This window comes from Papio anubis, chromosome 9 (assembly GCF_008728515.1).
Source record: "Papio anubis isolate 15944 chromosome 9, Panubis1.0, whole genome shotgun sequence".
In the NCBI taxonomy this organism is placed as follows: domain Eukaryota; kingdom Metazoa; phylum Chordata; class Mammalia; order Primates; family Cercopithecidae; genus Papio; species Papio anubis.
In genome coordinates this window covers 50,490,658-50,499,810 of record NC_044984.1, presented here as the reverse complement: position 1 = coordinate 50,499,810, position 9,153 = coordinate 50,490,658, and the positions used below count along the sequence as shown (strand labels likewise).

Below are 9,153 nucleotides of genomic sequence, written 5' to 3'. Positions count from 1 at the left end.
GCTATATTGCCCAGGCTGGTTGTGAACTTCTGGCTTCAGGTGGTCCTCCTGCCTGGGCTTCCCAAAGTGTTGGAGTTACAGGCATGAGCCATCATGCCCAGCCTAAAGTTAGTTATTATTGATGACATTTTGAAATAGAGAACTGATGGAAAGATCATGGAAAACGATGAGAAACCAGGTATGTACTTCCCAAGACACCTCAACAAAATAGTATTTCTTTTCCTGATGTGTTTACCATGGTCTGGATCTTGCCAACATCCCTACAGACATCTGGTTTTGTCAGCACAGATAGTAGATCCAACTCTTGAGGATAGACTCATATTAGTCAAGTTTACAAGGCTGATTTATAAATGAGAACATATAAATTAGAATGTTAGTTTATCAATTTATACAAACCAAGCCTACCATGAGGAATAGAACATTTCAGTCAGCACAACCAGCACTTTCACTGCCCACAAACATTGCTCCTTGGTTTACCAAGTTACATTCAGAAGGTTACTTGGTGAGTATGCATATTAGTTTCCTGTGACTGCTATAACAAATTACCAAACTTGGTGGCTTAAAATAGCAGAAATGTATTCTCTGAAAGTACTAGAGGGTAGAAGTCCAAAATCAATATCACTGGATCAAAGTAAAGGTGTCGGCCAGGCATGGTGGCACACGCCTGTAGTCCCAGTTACTAGGGAGCTACTAGTACTAGGCAGGGTGAGTTAGGAGGATCGATGGAGCCCAGTGGGTGGAGGCTGCAGTGAGCTATGATTGCACCACAGCACTCCAGCCTGGGTGGCAGAGGGAGACTCTGTCTCAAAAAAAAAAAAAAAAGAGAAAAAAACCAGGCATGGTGGCTCACACCTGTAATCCCAGCACTTTGGGAGGCCGGGTGGATCACCTGAGGTCAGAAGTTCGAGACCAGCCTGACCAACATGGTGAAATCCCATCTCTACTAAAAATACAAAATTAGCAGGGTGTGTGGTGCACACCTGCAATCCCAGCTACTTGGGAGGCTGAGGCAGGAGAATCATTTGAATCCAGGAGGTAGAGGTTGCAATGAGCCAAATTTGCGCCATTGCACTCCAGCCTGGGCAATAAGAGCAAAACTCCATTCTCAGAAAAAGAAAAAAAAAAAGAAAGAAAGAAAAATCAAGGTGTTGACAAGGCTGCACTCTCCCTCCCCAGGGGCTGTAGGGGAGAATCTAATCCTTGTCTTTTCCAGCTTCTGGTAGTTGCCAGCATTTCTTGGCTTGTGACAGCATCACTCCAATCCCTGCCTTTATCGTCACATTGTCTTCTCCGCTCTTCGTGCGTGAAACCTCTCTCTCTCTCTCTCTCTCTCTCTCTCTCTCTCTCTCTCTCGAGGATACAGGTGACTGTATTTAGGGCCCACCCACATAATCTAGAGTAATAAAATCTCAAGATCCTGAACTTAATCACATCTGCAAAGACACCCCCGCCTCGCTTTTTTTTTTTTTTTGCCACATAAGGCATTGTTTACAGGTTGTAGGGATTAGGAAGTTAAGATCTTTTTTCAGGGAACATTTTTCAACTTATCACAGCATGGAAATTGGGACTAGGGAAGTGACCTGGTTTAGATGTGTGTCCCTCCAAATCTCATGTTGAAATGTGACCTTCAATGTTGGAGGTTGGAGGTGGGTGTTTGGGTCATGGGGGCAGATCCCTCATGAATGGCGTGGTGCCCTCCCCATGGTAATGAGTGAGTTCTCACTCTATTAGCTCACACAAAAGATGGTTATTTAAAAGAGCCTGGAATCTCTCTTGCTTCCTCTCTTGCCATGTGACGTGCCTGCTCCCCCTCACCTTCTGCCATGAATAAAAGCTTCGTGAGACCTCACTGGTGCCATACTTGTACTGCCTGCAGGGCCATGAGTCAAATAAACCTCTTTCTTTGTAAATTACCCACTCTCAGGTGTTCCGTTATAGCAATGCAAAATGGACTAATACAGGGAGTGAGTTATACTGCTAGAAAGATTGAAGACATCAGGCTACCATTGTGTGAGGCATTTACTTCCACAGTTGGGATGGCCTAGTCGAGTGTCCTGAATACTCAAGTCCATTGCCAAGATTTATTCTCCGAAATACCATCCTTGAATGATCACTACCAGTGTTTGCTTCTTTTTTTTTTTTTTTTTGAGACGGAGTCTCACTCTGTTGCCCAGGCTGGAGTGCAGTGGCATGATCTCGGCTCATTGCAACCTCTGCCTGCTGGGTTCAAGCTATTCTCATGTCTCAGACTCTCAAATAGCTGGGGTTACAGGCGCCTGCCACCATGCCTGGCTAATTTTTGTACTTTTAGTAGAGACAGGGTTTCACCATGTTGGTCAGGTTGGCCTCAAACTCCTGACCTCAGGTGATCCACCTGCCTTGGTCTCCCAAAGTGCTGGGATCACAGGCATGAGCCACAATGCCTGGCAACTCTGCTCCTTGATAGCTCTATCCCCACCTCTTTTAGTTGTTGATATCACAGAATTATATCTTTTTTTTTTTACTTTTTTTTTTTTTTTTGAGACCCAGTCTCCCTCTGTCACCCAGGCTGGAGTGCAGTGGCACAATCTCCACTCACTGCAGCCTCCACCCCCCAGGTTCAAGCGATTCTCCTCCCTCAGCCTCCCGAGTAGCTGGGATTACCACCACACCTGGCTAATTTTTGTTTGTTTATTTGTTTGGAGACCTAGTCTTACTCTGTTGCCCAGGCTGGAGTGCAGTGGCACAATTTTGGCTCATTGGAATCTCCGCCTCCCAGTTAAAGAAAGTCTTGTGCCTTAGCTAACTGAATAGCTGGGATTACAGGTGCGTGCCACCAAGCTCAGCTAATTTTTGTATTTTTAGTAGAGACGGTGTTTTGTCATGTTGGTCAGGCTGGTCTCAAACTCCTGACCTCAGGTAATCCGCCTGCCTTGGCCTCCCAAAATGCTGAGATTACAAGTATGAGCCACCGTGCCCGGCCTAATTTTTGTTTTTTTGTTGTTTTTTTTTTGTTTTTGAGACAGAGTCTTGCTCTGTTGCCTAGGCTGCAGTGGCGCGATCTCGGCTCACTGGAACCTCCGGGTCCTGGGTTCAAGCGATTCTCCTGCCTCAGCCTCCTGAGTAGCTGTGATCACAGGTGCTCACCCCCATGCCCAGCTCATTTTTTTTGTATTTTTAAATTAGAGACAGGGTTTCACCATGTTGGCAAAGGCTGTTCTAGGACTCCTGACATCAAGTGATTCGCCCACCTCGGCCTCCCAAAGTGCTGGGATTACAGGTGTGAGCCACTGTGCCCGGCCTAATTTTTGTATTTTTAGTAGAGACGGAGTTTCACCATGTTGCCCAGGCTGGTCTTGAACTCCTGGGCTCAAGTGATCCTCTCTCCTTGGCCTCCCAAAATGCTGAGATTACAGGCATGATCCACCATGCCCAGTCAGAATTACATCTTTATACATTATATGCCCTACAACATAAATTAACACTTCTTTAAAATGCATTACGGCCGGGCGCGGTGGCTCAAGCCTGTAATCCCAGCACTTTGGAAGGCCGAGACGGGCGGATCACGAGGTCAGGAGATCGAGACCATCCTGGCTAACCCGGTGAAACCCCGTCTCTACTAAAAAATACAAAAAAAAAAAAAAACTAGCCGGGCGAGGTGGCGGGCGCCTGTAGTCCCAGCTACTCGGGAGGCTGAAGCAGGAGAATGGCGTAAACCCAGGAGGCGGAGTTTGCAGTGAGCTGAGATCCGGCCACTGTACTCTAGCCTGGGCGACAGAGCGAGACTCCATCTCAAAAACAAAAAATAAACAAAAAAAACCCAAAAATAAAATGCATTACTCTCTGAAATGATGTAGAAAACAGAATGTGGATTTACAAACTAAAGTTACAATAATAATACCTTTTAGACTAACAGTTGTTTTTGAAAAATGTGTTAGTCTTTTAAATCATGTATTAAGCAAAAAGTAGTTACAAACCATTGTTACAATGCTATCTTTTATAATTGCCCATGTATTTTCCTTTTTTTTTTTTTTTTTTTTGAGACGGACTCTTACTCTGTTGCCCAGGCTCGAGTACAGTGGTGCAATCTCGGCTCATTGCAACCTCCACCTCCCAGGTTCAAGTGATTCTCCTGTCTCAGTCTCCCAAGTAGTTGGGATTACAGGTGCACGCCACCACACCCCGCTAATTTTTGTATTTTTAGTAGAGATGGGATTTTTGTCATGTTGGCCAGGCTGGTCTCAAACTCCTGACCTCAAGTGATTCACCTGCTGTGGCCTCCCAAAGTGCTGGGATTATAGGCGTGAGCTACTGAGTCTGTCCCTATGTATTTACTTTTGTTGAGGTCTGTGTTTCTTCATACAGCTTCAAGTGACTGTCTAGTGTTCTTTTATTTCACCCTGTAGGACTCCCTTGGACATTTCTTGCAGGGCAGGTCTAATGGTAATGGACTCTCTCAGCTTTGTTTTTTGAGAATATTTTAATTTTTCCCTCACTTTTCCAGGTTCATTATTTGAGAATATCTTAATTTTCCCTCACTTTTGAAGGATAGTTTTGCTGGATATAGAATTATTGGTTGAACTTTTTTTCCCTTTGAATATATCTGGCATTTCTGAAACTCTGAAGTTTTTGATGAGAAATCTGTTCATGATCTTACTGAAGATCCCTTGTATGTCATGAGTCACTTCTCTCTTATTACTTTTGGCTTCTCGCTGTCTTTTGACAGTTTGATTATAATATTTGTCACGTAGATCTCTTCAAGTTCATCTTACTTAGAGTTTTTTGAGCTTCTTGGCTGTTCAAATTCATGTTTTTTTAAATCAAATTTAGAAAGTTTTCAGCTACTGTTTTTAAAAAATATTCTCTGTCCCTTTCACTTTCTCTTCTCCTCTGGGATTCCCACAATGTGTATATTGGTCTGCTTGATGATGTCCCACAGGTTCCTTAGACTCTGTTCACTTTTCTTGAATCTTTTTCCTTTCTGTTCCTCAGGCCTGATCATTTCCTTTGTCTTTTATTCAAGTTTCCTAATTCTTTTTTCTGCCTGTTCAAACTGCCTTTTAGTTAAATTTTCACTTCAGTTATTGTAATTTTAGCTCCAGAATTTCTTTTTGGTTTCTTTAAAAATTTTCCATCTCTTTATTGATATTTCCATTTAGTTTATGCGTCATTTTCTTCACTTTGTCCATATCTTTCTTTAGTTCTTTGAGCATCTTTATGATAGTTGTTTTAAAGTCTTTGTCTAGTTTATCCATCATCATGTCTTTTTCTGGGACAGCGTCTATTGATTTATGTTTTTCCTTTGGGCCCTTTCTTCTTTGTATATTTTCTGATTTTTCACTGAAAACTAGACATTTGAATCTAATAATGTGGTAACTCTGGAAATTCTCCCTTCCCTGAGAGTTCTTAGATATTATTTTTGTTCTTAGATATTATTTTTATTGATCACTTTTTTGTTTTAATTAATTAATTAATTTATTTATTTATTATTTTTATTTTTATTTTTTTGAGATGGAGTCTTGCTCTGTCCCCCAGGCTGGAATGCAGTAGCGCGATCTTCACTCACTGCAAGCTCCGCCTCCTGGGTTCATGCCATTTTCCTGCCTCAGCCTCCTGAGTGGCTGGGACTACAGGTGCCTGCCACCACGCCGGGCTAATTTTTTTGTATTTTTGGTAGAGACGGGGTTTCACCGTGTTAGCCAGGATGGTCTCGATCTCCTGACCTCGTGATCCGCCTGCCTCGGCCTCTGAAAGTGCTGGGATTACAGGCTTGAGCCACCACGCCCAGCCACCATTTATTTATTTTGAGATGGAGTCTTGCTCTGTCGCCCAGGCTGGAGTGCTGCGTTACAATCTCGGCTCACTGCAACCTCCGCCTCCCGGGTTCAAGCGATTCTCCTGCCTCAGCCCTCCTGAGTAGCTGGGATTACAGGTGGGCGCCACCACGCCCAACTAATTTTTTTTGTATTTTTGGTGGAGATGGGGTTTCACCACATTGGTCAGTCAGGCTGGTCTCAAACTCCTGACCTCATGATCTGCCCACCTCGGCCTCCCAAAGTGCTGGAATTACAGATGTGAGCCACCACAACCAGTCTATTTTATTTTATTTTTGAGATGGAGTCTCGCTCTGTCACCCAGGCTGGAGAGCAGTGGCGTGATCTCGGCTCACTGCAACCTCCACTTCCTGGGTTCAAGCAATTATCTGCCTCAGCCTCCTAAGTAGCTGGGATTACAGGCGCCCGCCACCACGCCAGGCTGATTTTTTTGTATTTTTAGTAGAGATAGGGTTTCACCATCTTGGCCAGGCTAGTCTTGAACTCCTGACCTCGTGATCCACCCACCTCGGCCTACCAAAGTGCTGGGATTACAGGCGTGAGCCACCGCGCCCAGCCTGCTTTTTTTATTTTTTAATTATTGTAGGCTGTGTCCATTCTGAGGATTGGCCTGAGATGTGAACTTAGGGTCTTCCTTCTCAGGTCTTTTCTGAGATTTTCGCTGTACATGCATGGTCATTTTCTAATTTTGCCCCACATGTGTAGTTGCTTTTGAATGTCCAAGTCTTTAATGTCTGGGTTCCCAAAGGAGAAAAAGAGAAAAATGAAGTGTGGCAAGAGGAAAGAGTGTTGGCTTTAAAGGATTTAAAGGGGAGAGGTTTGCAATGATGGAAGGGAGTAAAAAAACAAAGGCACCCAACCCTTTTTCTGCAGTTCTGAGACCAGAAGCAGCAATCAATTATGAGAGCATAGATAACCAATATTTGGAAAATAAGGTCCTTTTTTGTCTACCCTGGATCTGCGAACTGTGGCAAGCCGCTCCAGGAACACAGGCACAGCTGCCTGCAGCTGAGGTGTGAGGAATGAGTGGCTAAGGGCTGAAAAAATTTACTGTGCTAAGAAAGCTGAAATTGGCTGGGCGCGGTGGCTCAAGCCTGTAATCCCAGCACTTTGGGAGGCCGAGACGGGCGGATCACGAGTTCAGGAGATCGAGACCATCCTGGCTAACACGGTGAAACCCCGTCTCTACTAAAAAATACAAAAAACTAGCCGGGCGAAGTGGCGGGCGCCTGTGGTCCCAGCTACTCGGGAGGCTGAGGCAGGAGAATGGCGTGAACCCGGGAGGCGGAGCTTGCAGTGAGCTGAGATCCGGCCATCGCACTCCAGCCTGGGCGACAAAGCCAGACTCAGTCTCAAAAAAAAAAAAAAAAAAAGAAAGCTGAAATTGACTGAAAGTAGCTGCAATTTACAGTCCAAGCCCTGCCCTGGAATTTGCAAGCATTCAATAGACTCTAGAGTTTCAGAATAGTTCACACCAGACAGATTCTACCAGTGCAATTATCATGTAGATGGAGAGACAGATTCCCAGTGCTTTCCACTCTGTCATCTTCCTAGAATCCTTAGATAATGTAGATAATCTATTTTTTCTTTTCTTCCTTTTCATTTCTTTTTTACAGGCAGCCCACCAGAACTCGAAGATTCTAGAATAGATTTGGAGTGACTGCCTAGATAATCTATTGATTCCGTTGTTTCTCCTTGGTGACATCCCTCTGGGGCCTACCTCTATGCCTTTTAGTTGGGACTGGCTGCTGCAGCAGCAGAACTGGGCCTGCTATATAGTTGATATCCTGGAAGTTCCCTTTGCCACATCGTAGCAATGATCTTTACCCATCTCATGGGTAGACTCTCATTTTCTGGCCCTCATATTTTCTTTCTTGGCTTAATTCTTTTTGGTGGAGAACACTGAAAGAAATAAAAATATTTTACCCCAAAATATATTTATTTAACGTATGTTGAGATGGCTGTCAGACAGCCAGAAAACAGAAGTAGCTCTGCAAAGCTGTCTTTTGTTGGAGAGATTTGCATCTGTAGAGAATCTGTATTGATGCAGCCATCTCTTGCGTTATCCAGATCCAGAGACGATTAACTGAGAGTTTGATATCTTTAAAGGTCTGAAGGAAACATTTACCATCATTCCTCTTTGAGGGCTGCTACCTGTGAGGTTTCATTTGCAGAACAAGACCACTCTTGCTAGCCAGGCCTCCTCTTCTCTCCCTCCCATAACCTGTTTTGTCACTATAACCTGATTTACCACCATAGTTCGTTTTTGGCCATGCTCTAAGACACCATTCTTTCTGCAACCTCACGATGGTATATAAGCTTCTGCACCACACTGGGGGGCGGGGTAATCATTCTGTGGTTTTCCCCCATGTGCACATTAATAAATATGTATGCTTTTCCCCAATTAGTCTGCCTTTCGTGAGATGATTTTTCTTTTTCTTCTTTTTATATACTTTTTTTCTTAAAAAAAACCTGGCCATCCAGGTGCGGTGGCTCACGCCTGTAATCCCAGCACTTTGGGAGGCTGAGGCAGGCGGATCACCTGAGGTCAGGAGTTTGAGACCAGCCTGGCCAACATGGTAAAACCCCGTCTCTACTAAAAATACAAAAATTAGCTGGGCATGGTGGCGTGCACATGCAATCCCAGCTACTTGGGCTGAGGCAGGAGAATCGCTTGAACCCAGGAGGCGGAGGTTGCAGTGAGCTGAGATCATGCTACTGCACTCTAGCCTGGGCAACAGAGTGAGACTCCATCTCGAACAAACAAACAAATGTATTATATATTTGCAAAAACAAGTGACCTGCTTTTTGGAATGAGAAACATCAGGGAAGAGTGCAAACGCAGTTCCCCACTACCACAAATTGTTTACTTGAGTTTCCCACATTTGGGGAAATTGCAGGAGTCAGCACATCCGGAGTGCAAAGGAGAAGCCTCGCCCTGGAAAAATCCCCTTTGTGATCATGATATCTCCCCTGCCAGGTAAGTATTGTGAGTTGGTTTTTCAGTGAAACTTCAGTGGCTCCTACACTTTTGGCACTGTGAGCAGAAGACCAAGGCTCCACTCTTCTGGAAGCCACAGTGAAGGGAACCCAGTGCGTGACAAGCCGGAAGAAGGCTAAGAATTTCTCAGTCAGGCTTCCAGCCTCTTTCTGTGGAATTCGGTCAGGCAGATGGTAAAAATCACTGTTTGTCCCTTTCTCCTCTGCAAAGTCTAATGGGAGAAAACAATTTGTGTGACTAAATCTTGAGTATAGCCACTCTGGTGTACTTTCTGGTATGACTATTCATATTGTTTGATCTCTTTCCTCCCAGAAATAGTTTCTTCCTTTGTCTTTGTCT

General features: G+C 44.3%; 1 non-coding gene across 1 annotated transcript; it reads right to left on the bottom strand.

Annotated features, from left to right (window-relative positions):
- Positions 1–8,637: 8,637 nt before the first annotated feature.
- LOC116269093 lies at positions 8,638–8,801 on the bottom strand. Its single transcript, XR_004176405.1, has one exon. It is a non-coding gene; the product is annotated as a U1 spliceosomal RNA (small nuclear RNA).
- Positions 8,802–9,153: the final 352 nt, after the last annotated feature.